The 14,007-nt window shown below is 43.1% G+C and overlaps 1 protein-coding gene across 6 annotated transcripts in view; it reads left to right on the top strand.

Annotated features, from left to right (window-relative positions):
- KCNS3 (potassium voltage-gated channel modifier subfamily S member 3) overlaps window positions 1-14,007 on the top strand; it is a 35,472-nt gene that overhangs the window by 4,549 nt on the left and 16,916 nt on the right. For 3 of the 6 annotated variants that reach the window (XM_057497432.1, XM_036881846.2, XM_057497433.1), the window contains exon 2: window positions 11,260-11,371. The exons of 1 other annotated variant lie outside the window; for it this stretch is intronic. The gene's annotated coding sequence lies outside the window, so the exon portion shown is untranslated. The remainder of the gene's footprint in view (window positions 1-11,259; window positions 11,372-14,007) is intronic. 2 more of the 6 variants (XM_036881844.2, XM_057497434.1) reach the window with 1 other exon arrangement.

Genomic DNA, 14,007 nt, shown 5'->3' with positions numbered 1-14,007 from the left:
TGAAGAAACAGACATTAAACAAATACATGTAAACATTTAAGTAGTGGCAAGTGCACTAAAGAACTTCATGGGGCAGAGTGACTCAGATGGGAGGGGAGTTTAGATGCAGAAGCTGGGAAGACCTTTCTGAGGGAGAGACTTTGCATTCTGACAATGGATAGAAGCTTATCAAGTGAAAAGTAGGAGAGAGAGAATTACAGCTGTGGAAAGAGTATGAGGATTCTAAGGCAGGGATGAGCTTGAGTAACTCCAGGAGCACAGGGTGGCCTGGTGGGAGGAGGGGAGGGGTCAGGATCTTAGAGCTCATCCCCAGGGCTGTGGGAAGGGAAGTGTCAGGAGCCAACTGGTATTTCCAGAAGACGGCCTGCGAAGGCTGTGAGATCAAGCAAGCATCTAGTTACGATGTTAAGAAGCCGGTGGGTCTGCGTGAGAAACAAATGGAGATGACCAAGGGGAGACCAGCCCCACCCAGGTTGGTAATGGGCTGGAACAGAGTCAGCAGGCGTGGGCAGTTTGTGGGCATTCCCTCTCTGTGGAAGGCCACTGGGCTGGTTAAGGGAGCTGAGTCTACCTCCTCAAGAAACCAGCACACGCGCATCTCTGTGTGTGGAGTCACGTGGTCCCAGCGCTTCTCAAAGATCAGAAATGGTGAATCTTCACTCTGACTTTGTCTCCAATTGCTGGGAAAATCTGAGCTTATCACTTGTCCTTCTCTGTCCCCAACCTCCCCACCCTCCACCCCACCCCAGCCTGGTGATTTTATTATTTAAAAAACTAAGGTAATCTTTTATGAATATTCTTCCTCAACAGTGTCATTTAACTATATTAATTTGGATCATTTTTACAAAGTGAGCTAGGAGAACTATGAGTGGGTATGTGGGAACATTTGTGGTGAGATTTGAAGCATTTGCTCCTTGTTAATCACCAGGAGGCTGTTTTCAAACTGACTTAGATGGAGAGACACCAGTGATAAGCCCAGTGGTGAGGAGATGCCAAGCCTCTCCATGGTACATCGGGGTGAGGGCTGGTGGAGAGCCCCAGGCATGGCTCTAAGTCAACTCTCTGTGTCTCTCTGGAATCCTTTCCTGCCGGGTCTGCCTCATCACATGAGACTCCTCCTCTGAATCCATGGATATCTTGCAAAAAGATGCAAGAGAGGTGCATCTGGTCTGTCATCTGGGAACCCATATTGAGGAGAATCTGGGGTTCTAATGATAATACCGAACACCACAGATAGCCTGATAGGGACTTGAAGAAGTGATAGAGTCCCAGTGATCAATGTATAGTTATAGAGAATGAGAGTGTAAATAGGACCATAGCATTGGAAGTTACTCCAAACATCAGTTGAGACCTTTTCTGCCTCTTGACTATTTCTTTCAGAAATGCTGACTTCTATCCAGGCACATGATTCATGTGTTGAGATAAAAGAATGCCAGCAGACTAAAAACTTTGTGCTTGAACATGCTCATATATTTTTTCTTGTATTCTTCTATGGACTGGTTTGGTTTTCCTAAGCTCTGATTAACGTGCCACAGTGAACTTAAAGCATTTCCTATGATTCACTTAAGGTAAAGAATTTTAATTGGCCCAAGAGATGGGAGAACTTCGTCGTCAAAGATTGTGGTTTGTAGACGTGGACTGAGAGGAGATGCCTGGCAAGGTTCTTTCAGCATACTTGTCTTTGAGGTCAATGAATCAAACCTTCTGGGCAGTCTTTTTCTTGTGGGTTTTTAAGCTCCCCATTTTCTAAGTGCGGTGCCCTCATGAGGCACTGACAAAAACCTCCTCTCTTTGGTGATTAGGCATTGCCTGGCCAACAGTTAGCAGCAAGGCTGTTTGAGAGGTGAGCCTTCTTGGTGAAGCTTGTCCTCTGGGCTAAAAGTGTAAATGAAAAGTGTCATTACGTGGCGGAGCCCTTGTGTCTGTCTGCCTGTCTGTATATCTACCTATCTAGCTATCTTTCTTTGCTGAAGTGTAAAAAGGTACTGATATTCTCATACCTTCTATCATCTCCTTAAATCACAAATCCTACATGTAGGTTTTCTCGTTTTGCAAAAATAGGAATCTCATGAAAGTTCATATGAGGCCTGAAAATGTTACCTTTTAAGCAGTTTCCCCAGACTTCTTGGTCTAATTACGGGTCAGATGTTGGCTGGGTGCATCTTCTTGGTAATGCACACTGAGTTTTCTTCTCCCAGTTTCTCCAGTCATAAAACATGGACGCTGCAACACACTTTGCCTCCTCATCTAGGGTCCTTTCTATGGGGCTTTGAAGTAAAGGGTGCAGGATGCAGTTACGTAACATGATCCTAACCTCCAAGGGGTTTCTTTTAGTTGCTCTTTGCCAGTCAGTTCAATCACTCACATCAACAGTTTGGAGCACACCAGCAAGCCCTGTTTTATAACCCTTCATTTCTATGTTAGTGTCAGCAACTTGGAAATAATTCCCATTTATGCATTATTAGACATTGGGATTGAGCTTCAAAATTTCCCACAATGCAGTCCTAAGGAATAGCAAGTTCGATGTTTTTGAGTAGTGGAACGTACAGAATTGTGTGGTGCAGGAGAGAGGAGATGGATTTTCTCTCCTGCTCCACACACTCATATGCACAGACACATGCCCTAGAGGAAAACAGCGTGCTCACTCGTGTGTGCAGTTTAGTTGATTGGACAGAAGTAGACAAACCACAAAACAGTACCGATTGAGTATAGGGTTTCAGTTTTATAAGATAAAAGGAGCTCTGGAGATAAATGGTGCTGTTGGTTGCACGATATTATGAATGCATTTACTACCACTGAACTGTATACTTAAAAATGTTTAATTTTTATTAATATAATATATATGTAATATATATAATATATAATATAATATAATAACATAAAAATGTTTATGTTGCATGTATTTGACCACAATAAAAAATTGGAAAAAAAAGAAATTGTGATTCCAATGTGCATTCCCAAATGTTTTGGTCTCAGGACTTCCACATGCTTAACAATTATTGAGAACCACACCCCGAAAACCTTTGTTAGTGTGGGTTATGTCTGTCAATATTTATATTAGTATTTAAAATGCAAAATTTTTAAAGTAATTATTACTTTATTTAAAGTAACAATAATCTCATTCATGTTAACAAATGACATATTTTTATGAAAAATAGCCGTATTTTTCAAAACAAAAAAAATTATGAGTAGCATGTTTTACATTTCCACAAATTTATTTGTTGTCAGGTTAAATGGAACATAGTGAGATTTTCAGATTTGCTTCTTCATTTGGTCTGTGTTCTCACACATATTATATACTCTGGAAAACTCTTTAAAGGGTCTTAGGAACCCCAGGAGTCCCCTGAACACACTTTGAGAGCTACTGCTGTGGAATAAATCTACAGCCAAATTAGCTTTTTATTATATGTTTTAGCCTCTTTTCATCTTATATTAGCTGAACTAGAACTTCAGCAATTCAATGTATTGGCTTGCCTATGATTTCAAATAAAAGAAGTAAATGGCTCCTTGAAAAAAAGTACATATTTTTCCCCCAAGATTATATAACTAACAAATAACAAAGACCCTGTTTATGACCTCCTATTGCAAACTTCTTCAGAAGCTACCAAATTGGGCTAGTTTGTAACTATTTTAAATTTCCTGTGCTAAATTAACTTGGGCAGGGAACTCATAGACACGGAAAATTTTGGTTGTGAAAATCAGGTAGGGAAAGCCATGTTTTACTCCAGGGTAGTGGGGTTTTTTTTGTTTTTTTTGTTTTGTTTTTTGTTTTCCAAGCATATATTCCTTTTAACTGGGCAGTGAGGACTTTTCTTTCAGCATCTGCAAGACTGCACCTGATCAGAGATGGTGTCGCAAGCTACTTACTGGGACTCGGCCCTGAGCTGTCCGATGTCACTGCTGCCTTTGCCAGAGGATAAGGGTGCTCCTCAGAGGACCTCCTTTTTTTCCTTCTAGCTCTGTGCCACCTCATTCTACCTTGTATGGAGAACTGGGAACTCAGAGAGAGGGAGGTGCACTTAGGAAATGGATTGGATAAAGGAGAGGCATGAGATTTAATTTTAACAATCCAAATTGAAAACTTTTTGACTTGCATTACCTGGGAATCTCATTATTTTCTATTTTTTTTTTCATATTGATGAAATATGGGATTAGTCATAACAGATAGTTCTGGGCAAAGCATTCAAAAAACCCTCCCAGGATGGCTTCTAGGGGCTAGATGTGGATATTTGTGGAACATAAAAACATATTTTTCTACCTTCCAAACAATGGGTTAAATGCTATATAAACTATCATATTTATTTGATTGTATCTTTTAAAATGTTAAGGGAGACTTTCTTTTCACTCCATGAAATACATAGTCACTGTGTCAACTTAGATGCTTGGTTCTCTGAGAATTTGTTGTGAATGTGCTATGGATTTATGATTTGGCAAACGAACTCTTACTTCTGGCAGCAGTCAATGCTTTTCAATGATCCTTTGGAACATGTCCGGTGCTCAGACTGTACTGAGAAATAATAGCTTGGTCAGGCATTGTCATCCTGGTGTCCTGGAGCTGCCAGCAAGGCTATACAGTGTGAATCACCTCCCAGGAAGCCTTCTCCACTCTAGTCTGAGCAGAAAATCCTTGTCTTTTATCTTTAAGCAGAACGTTTGTGTAGGCATGCTTCCACCAGGCATCTCCCACTTGTCTGCTGTGTCTCAGATGCTGTATCACCACGTATCAGTGATGCTGCTAAGAAGTGAGTTCTGCAAGCACAAAGGGGAGGTGCCTACTTAGCATTAGATATGTGTGTGTGTGTGCATGCACGCAGGTGTGCACATGTGCAGTACACCAAAGGCAGGTGTCCTGAAAGAGGTGACATTTGAGCTGATTTCTTGAAGACGAACTGGATCTAACTAGAAAAGAAACAGAGGGAGCAGCTTCCATGAGGTTTGGAAATGAGAGTTATCCGTAAATTGGGCTGGGGAATGATTTGGTGGGGCATTGAATTGGATGGGTGGGGGCTGAGGCCAGAGGGCAGGCAGGGCTGTTCTTTCCTGACATTCGTGGAGCTTGGACTCTAATACGGAGACACTGCGCAGCTACTGAAGGTTTATGCGCTGTTGACATACCCTGTGCTGCCTGTGCAGAGGGAAGGGGTATTAGTGAGAAGCAGGGGCAAGATGGTGTCCCTGACTTGTCTACAAGTGTGATTTGGGGGGCCCGGAGGGGAGCTCGGTCACCCGGGCAGACGACTGGCCTGTTCCTTGATTCCTAAAATTCCTACATTCTTTCTGTATTTTAGGGTCAAGAATGGGGAGCTCTCTGAGACTGTTGAATGGAATTTTTGGCCACACATCTGCTTCCACTTCCAGAAGCTCCCTAATTTCCTTAGGATAATTCTCCTGCCCTGTTTGAATGTTGTCTTGATGGGACAGTAAGTGCTAAGGATGCCCCTGGAGCTTCTTTCTGTCAGCTCCTTCCAGTCGCTGCACCCAGCCACTGGGTGGACAGACGGTGTGGGCTCAGCCCTTCCACTCTGCCAGTTGAGTGACAGGAGAATGGAAGAGGCCACAGATGTGTCCTTCCTGTAGTGGCTCCCTGACCAGACCTCTTCTTCCATGAGTAGTTTCTGCTTCCAGGTCTTTCTGGTTCCTGGTTCCTGCCTACTTCCAGGTGTCTCTGACCCTGAGGGCATCAGAGAGCCTTCTGACAGAAACTGCATTTGTTTAGTGAGCCAACACCGGTTGCTCTTGCTTGTATCCAACAAACCCTGACAGGTGGGAAGATGTCAGAAGGCCTTGTTTCGCACCAGTGCAAAGACTATTCTCAACCTTTCCTGCTGGTTCTGAAAAGGGAACAGGGCGCGAACCCAAGGATGGCGTTTGCTGAAAGGGACTGAGGTTTGTCCCGAAAGGGCCCTTCCCGTGAACTTTACTGGCTTCCCGGTGTCCTGCAGGTGGTCCTGCTGCAGGCAAGTCAAACAGGTGGGTGACTTCTGTGCACCGAGAGTTCCAGCTCTTCCTCTTGTGACAGTCAGGACTCTGGCAACACTTAATGATAAAAAGATATTAATGTAGCACTTATATTATGTGCTGGGCACTATTCTCCATGTGATTTCCACATTAGCTCAGTTCTCATAGCAATAGTTTGAGGTAGATATTACCATCTTATGTTGAATTGTTACGTTATTTGTTCTGTCTATCTATCAACAGATGAGGAAACATCAGTGAGAGGTTTTAACAATTTACCCAAGTCTTATATAGTTAGACAGGGACAGAACTGGGATTCAAACCCAGGCAGGCTAGGTACACAGTCTGCTCTTAATTATGAACTTGCATCTGAGCTCTACCACTTTCGTGGGGAAGTTATTTAACCTCTCTTCTTCAGTTTCGTCAGTTTCTCTATCTGCAGTTTCAGTTTCTTCATCTGCAGAATGGAGATAATAATAACATATACCTTAAGGTAGATAAAATAAGGCATTTAAAGCAGTGCCTGACGCAAAGGACAGGGAGTATTGCATGAGGGTTTGCTAGAGAAGTTATTTTATAAGAGACCACACAGAAGATTGTGTATACTTCATAGAGGTGAGCCCAGAAAAAACGGTGGCTGCTGTTCATCACGTGCTCTAGACAATGACCTTGTGGTACTCTGTAGCTCTTCATAGAGCACAGGATGATAAAAAGTCATATGTAGTCTTCCCATACTCGTTTAGGGAGATAGAACCAAAGTAAAGTTTGTTTTAAGGACATGAGCCTAGTGTAAAAGGACAGACAGCAAACTGCCACCAGCAGGAGCAGTGTGAGGAGCTTCCCCAACCTGGGCCTCCCTGCAGAGCCAGGCTCGAGCTCTGAGCTTGCCGCCTCCCTGTCTACTTAATCACTCGGAACCTCGATTTCCTCCTCCATGAATGGGGGACCGTAATAATGCCTGCCTGTCTGGGTTGATCTAGGATTAAAGATTGCTCATCCATTACTTCTTTTTGGGCATTAAGGATGCAAAGATTAAGAAAAAAATAGGCCCTGTCTTTGAAGGGCTCAAAGTGCTGTGGTGGTAGCATTGAGAAAATTGTTCTACCTGCAGGTCAGCAAGTTAAATACTTGGTTGGAACCAGGTGCTGGTAGGTGGGGCCTGGGGGCCAAGGTTTGGGGATAGGAAGAGCTCTGGGGTCAGGGCTTAGCTCTGGAGAATATGGTAGAGAATTTGAATCTAAAAGGACGTCTTGAGCAAACAAGTAAGAATCGGTGGCACTTTTGGAGAATTTCAAGTAACTCGACAGTTCTAGAGTTTGAGTTGTGCTGTGGCAGGTGAGGGTAATGGATGAGGAATAAGAAGAGTGGCAGCTAACATTTAATTCAGCATTTACTATGTCCCAAGCACAGAGGGCTTCATTTTTATTTTCTCATATGAAGTCTCATAACTGCTCTGTGTGTTGTGTGATAGTTAGTGTCCCTGTTTTACAAATGCAGAAATCAAGCCTCTGAGTTCTTACATGACTTGCCCCAACCTAGTGAGTGGTGAAACTGGGATTCAGACTCAAGCAGACCCGATCCAGAGTTTATTCTGAAGGCCAAGGGAGCCATCAGAGGACTTTCAGTCAGTGCATTTTAAAAGGTAACTTGAGCTGGGCATGAAGAATGTGGGTAGAGACCCGGGAGAGGCCTAAGGCAGGGAGGACAGTTAGAAGTCCACTGTAGTGAACCATGGAAAATACCGATATCAGAATTAAAGTAGAGGCAGGAGGGGGAGGGAGAGGAGAGGATTTGAGAGACATTCAGGAATGGAGGATGAGAAAGTGTACATGTGTTTGTTTCAAGGTCCCAATGTGACATTCAGATGGGCGTGTCCAGTGGGTAGTTGAGTCTGGAATGGAGGAGAGAGATCTGGGCTGGAGTCACATGAACTTCCAGGCAGTGGAGGAACCCTTGGGGTGGGGTGGGGTGGGGAGATGACACTGATTTGAGGCCTGCAGACTACATCCAAGCTCCAGATTCGTTTGATTTGGTTTACAGTATTAAAACATTGAAAACAATAGGTGCCAACGTTTTGAAAACTGGGAAAGGTCACATAATAATAACATTTGTGGGTGTTTTTGATGGATTCAGCCCTTGGACCCCCTGGGGCCCACAGCTAAGGGATAACTGTCCCCGTGGGCAGGGCCAGTGCTCCCCAGCTTGTCACAGGACAGCTCCGTGTCCTCCTTTTTCATTTTGGACACCTACCTGGACCACACAGGTGTCTTACCTTGTGACCCCAGATTTAAGGCTTGGGAAGAGGAGGTAGAGTTTAACAGGAAACCAAAAATGAGTACTCAGGCGAGTGGTGTCCATGAACCTCAGGGGCTGGGAAGTCGGCAGTGACAGGTACCTCGGCCAGGGTCGGCCACGTGCAGATGTCCACCCTTTGGGTTTGGCTACCTGAGGGGCCCTTGGTAAAAGTGTGTGGGGGAGTGTGAAGGCAGGAATTATAGGAGATGAAGGAAGGATGAAGGAAGGATGAGTGTAAAGGGTGACTGCAAGAAGCTGTGTTTCAAGAGGAAAAGTGTAAAAGATGATTCAAGGGGAATTTGGGACTGAGAGATTTTGTGTCATTTTTTAATATGTGAGTGACTTGAGCATATCTCTATGAAGATGTATGTGATATGACATAGTCCTTTCTCTATTTGTTACTGTTGTACATTTTGTAACTACAGGGAGTACAGTCTTAGCTTTGATGGTTTTTATTAAAACAGAGCCCTCCTGGGGCAGAGCATAGCGTGAGGTTCTTTATATGTCTGTGAAGACAGCCACTAACTTCAGATCTTACCAGCGTTAAATGTATTTTGCTATTTTAATATGTAAGCAGCAGTGCCTTAAAATGGGTAATTCTGCACTTTAATAACAGCAGGGTAAGATGAGCAGTGCCCATGTGTGGATTTATTACCTGCATCTACTCGTCTTTATATACTGGCCATGTCCTCTTAACATTTGCCAGGTGGGATCTGTGATGACCTTATCAACCAGCGTCACTTCTCCTGCCATCTGGGTTAGTGTGCTTTGATTGGTTGTATGTCATATGCCAAATTTTCCAGTTACTGTTTTGAATTTGATATAACTTGATCCAATGACTTAATGTGTGTGTGTGTGTATGTGTGTGTGTGTGTGTTAGAACTTACCTATCTTGTCTTTGAAGAAAACTCTTTTTATTAAGGAAAAATGTAACTCTTTTCTGCAGTGACTGGTTGTAAGCTACTTTTCTTCTCTGGTGACCACAATTTCAAAAGGACATTTACTATGATTTTTCTTTTCTCACAGTAATGTAGTGGGCAAGAGAGGCTCTAAAATTCAACATGGAATAGAAGCAGCTAGTAGCCAAGCTATGTGACACGTGTAAGCCAGCTGCTTAAGTCATCAGTTAGTTCAATACATAATTTTTAAGAACTTACTCTGTGTCACATAAGGTTCTAGGCACTTGGGATACAATGGTGTGTAAGATGGACAAAAATTCCTGCTTTCTTGGAGTTCGTATCTGAGTGGAGAAATACACAACAAATATGATAAGGAAATAAAAAATATGTATCTTTAAGTATGTATTAGGGCATGATAAATGCTAAGGAGAAAAAAATAAAGCAAGCAAAGGGGCTAAGAGTTTCCTTGGGTAGTTTAGATAGAGTTCTAACTGAGGAAGGCCTCATTTGGAAGATATTTGAGTACAGACCTGAAGGAAGTGGGGAAGCAAGCTATGCAGTCCCCTGGGGATAGAGCATTACAAGCTGAGAGATCAGCCAGTGCAAAAGCCCTGAGGCAGCCAAGTGCCTCACTGGCCATGGTTAAGGAGTGGCTCTGAGGCCAGTATGCCAGATGGGAATGAAAGAGAGTAAGAGGTGATGAAATCATGTAAGTAAAGTAGGCTAAGCAGAGATTTTGCTCTAAGATGAAAGTCCCTTAGAGTTGAACATAGGAGTGACGTGATGTGACTCACTTGTTAACAATAGTTCTAGCTAAGGGACCTTTACCCTTTTTGTGCCCTGAACCCCTTTGGCAGTGTGCAGAAACCTACAGACCACTTTTCAGAACAGTGTTTTTTAAGAGCAAAAAATAAAAGCTACAGGAAATAAATGAATCCAATTGTGCAGAAATGCAGTTATAAAAATATTTAAACCAATTTATGATTTAGTATTAGATGTACTTCTTTATGAACTCGTTAAAGGTGTTGTAGCAGTGGGTCTGTAACTATTGTGATTTCAAAGAAATAGTGAACATATTTTGAGAGAGCTGGACAATGCTAATATGATATGACAGTACCTGGGGTTTCTCTTGGGGTCTGCTAATAGTGCCCTGGGCCACTGTCTGCATTTTTAGTGGGAGGATTTGCCAAGTTTCAGATAGAGATGAACGAGAAATCAAGATTTTTTTCCGCATCTAAGTTCAAGGACCTCCTGAATTCTCTCTGTAGGCCCCTGTGCTGACTTTTAGGTGAAGACTAGATTAAATGGGTCTACAACATTAGGGCAGACTAATGGAATGTCCCTAATGTTTCTGGTCTTGTCACTGTCTGCATTTTATAGGCACTGCTGGAATTCCCTGCTTGCCAGTTCAGGTCACTGCAGCACCTGCTGGATTGCTGTTCCCAGCCGCAGCCTCTAATTTTTTAGATGCTTTAGGAACAGTGATAACTCCATGAGGGTTTTTATATCTCTCTGACTGGTTCCTTATGACTAAATAGTTCAGAAGACCATGGTTATGGCCTCTTTGCTTCAGTAAATTCTCTGTATGGCCACATGCACTCCACTTTCCTTTCCTAGAGATACATCTCACTTCGGTTATTTCTAGCTCACAAAAGTGCAGCTAGAGCAGACAGAGTTCGTTCTATTCTAAGAAAAAATAATCTATAGAATTATTTTTAGGTCATAGGGCTACATCCTAGTCAAACTCCACTATGTTCTGTTCTCCGCACATAGCACATTCTTTCTGGCCCCACATCTTGGCCCATGTTCTTCCCTTTCCTTGGAGAAAGTCTCACCTGTCTCCTTTACCTGTTCCTATCTGTCCTGACTCACGGCTCAGCTCAAAGGCCACCTGTTCAAGTAGTTGAAACTACTCCCCGATCCCCATCCTGCTGGGACCCTTTACCTCCTCTGAACTTCTGCGACCCCTTCTCAGGACCTGTCCTCATCGTGCCTGACATAGTCTGCCTCGTATTGCAGTCATTTATTTATCTGTTTACCTCCCTGTAACCTCTTCTGGGCAATGGTGCGTCCTGAGGGCAGGAACCATGCTGTGTTTTGCTCTCTGTAGTTCCCAGGAGAATGCCTGCCATGAACAGCTGTGAGCTACGTAACAGCAGAAGCTTATGATTCCTGCAGGTGCCACAGGGGCGTGTCGGCGGAGGTCCCATCCAAATCTGTAAGTTCACTTAATGTCTACCCCATCTCCTCTCCCCACTCCCCCAATACTAACCAAGGGTGCTTTTGACCTTTTGTTTTTCTAAGTCGAAATAACTATTTTCATAAGTGTTTTATCGTCCTTGTAAAGAAATTCACATAATGTTGAGAGGTACAGAGTAGAAAGCAAGAATCACCCCAAATCCCATCATCCAGAGAAAGTTCATTTACCATTTTGGTGTGTGTTCTTATAGATTTCTTTTTTTACTTTATAAACTTAGATTATTTTTTCACTTTATAAACTTAGATATATTTTATAAAGATCAGATCACACCGTATATTATATTATTTATAACTATTTTCTTTTTACACTCGGCTTATTGTGGTTATCTTTTCATCTCCAGGCAGTAAAGCAGAGTAGTTAAGAGAATGGTTTTAGAGCATTATTGTTTGAATTCAAACACAGAGCAATGACTTAATGGCTGTTGACCCTGGAGAATTAGTTAAACTTCTCTATCAGTTTCTCCATCTGTAAAATGAATCCAATAAAAAATGCTACTTGTTCAAATGCTGTGATCATTACATGGGTTCAGACATGCGAACACTTAGAGCAGGACCTGGCTCAGTATCCAGGAGCTTACTATCATTATTTCAGTAGTTTTAATGGCTACAGAGTATTGCATTGCATGGCTACCTCCCAATCTATTTAACCATCCCTATGGATGGACATTTAGGTTGCCTTTGACTTTCTACCCTTATGAATAGTTAATGATGCAGTGAAGGTCTTTGTACACACATCCTTGCACACTTGTCAGATTTATTTCCTCAGGATACATTCTAACGTGTGAAATGGCATGATTTTGTGGTACGCACGGCTGCCGTGTCCTCTAGAAGCTCTCCTTTAACCCGTTTACACCACTATTATTGCATGGTGTGTTTTTTCCCCCCACCCTCCGCAACTGTCTGCTTTCGGTTGCTCTTTTTATCACTGTGCTACTGCAGACATTTGGTGCATCGGCCACTGAAAACGTGGGGGCAGATAAGGGGCGGCAGACTCGAGAGCCCTCAGGTGGGCTGATGGGCGGTTTCCTGGCTGCAGCCTGAGCCTCCGCTTTCAGCCGGTCACGCTGCAAGGTGGATGGAACCAGGGCGCTCCCTTCCTGGGGCAGTGGGATGGCGGCAGCCCCCGGGGCCTCTCCGGGTGGTCCCGGAGCCCTGTCAGCACGTGGGGATGACCACGCTGGGGTCAGTGGCTGTGAGGTTTTGCTTCCTCGCATGAGCTGCACGCCCTTCCACAGAGCTTTTCCCTGCTTTCCTTTCTGTAGGCTGCCTTTGGAGGTGACTCAGTGACTCAGCAGCAGCCTGAGGGCGGGGTTGCTCCCCAGGGGGCGGTTGTCTAGGAACACAGAACCCAAGGAGAGGAAAGTGGTGTTTAGTTACCAGAGCTTCAAGCCTTAGGGATTTGTGGAGATGGCGTTGCACTCACTCATTCTGGATGGCCAAGAAAAATATAATTTATATTAACCTTTTCAATGTAATTTAGAGGCTTTGCTTTGGAAAGCTCTTACTGATTTTCTCTTCTGAAGACCAGAACTTCCATAAACTGATCTTTAATCTCTGAATATATTAGATCCTGAGAAGTTTTCATTTTCTTCCTAGGACAGAGCAAACTTTTTAAAAATAATTTTTAATTCAAGGAGTTCTCATATTAACTTACGGTACTTCTTGAAGTTTTTATAATTTGGAAAACCTAAGTAGTTTGGGGATATTCTTAGTAATCTATTATATGAATCAACTGGAAAGTGTGGTATTATTCTGATTGCTTTGGATGATAGGATCAGACTATAAATAGAATTTTTCTGGCACACTGAATCCAATTTTGGCAGTCTGGTTGTGCTATTTTAATTTTATTTAAGCAAACGCTAGACCACAATTGTCATTAGTTAAGCAAGATAGACGTAGGGTTGAATTTCACCTTTTGCTATTATTCCTACTATTTGATTACTCTCAGATTTTACTGAAAATTAGTCAGTGATTGATGAATAGTGGCAAGACTACAAAACTGACATGTATTAGCATTTTCCTGGGACACCAAGGAGTTTCCATGAGGTTGGAGCTTGGCCAGGAATGGGTGTCGTTGGCAGGAGGACCGCTACCTGCAGGAGGCTGTTGTAGGGCCACATCTTCGAAACTGTCGAGTAAATGTGCAGGGCATGTTATTCTGGCACCAAAAATGCTCACAAATTTAAGTCTGTGAAACAGACTCTCAGAGAAAATCACTAACCTTTGCTCTAGACTCAAATTGCCTAAAGCATGCTTCCAGTTTCAACAAGAGGTTACCCTTGCTTTTATCTTTCCTCATTTGCCAAGTTTTGCTTGTCCGACACCAGAAATGCCTGACTGAATTCTAAAAGAAGCAGCTTTTGGGGGACTATCCTCTGCTGCTCTCAGCAGATGAAATATTAGTACAATACTTCTGAGCTCTCTGAACTTCCAGCTTCCAGCCCTGGTGACTGACGCTTTTTATTCTCCTTTAGAGCAGTGGGGATGATTTTGCTCTCTAGGGTATATTTGGCAATATATGGGGACATTTTTAGTTGGCACAACCCTTGGGCGCGGGGAGGAGATGTGCTACTGCAGTGAGTAGAGGCTGGGGATGCTG

The sequence above is a fragment of the Manis pentadactyla genome, chromosome 2 (genome assembly GCF_030020395.1).
Source record: "Manis pentadactyla isolate mManPen7 chromosome 2, mManPen7.hap1, whole genome shotgun sequence".
Classification (NCBI taxonomy): Eukaryota; Metazoa; Chordata; class Mammalia; order Pholidota; family Manidae; genus Manis; species Manis pentadactyla.
The sequence above is the reverse complement of the archived record's forward strand: the minus strand, read 5'-3'. Positions and strand labels throughout refer to the sequence as shown.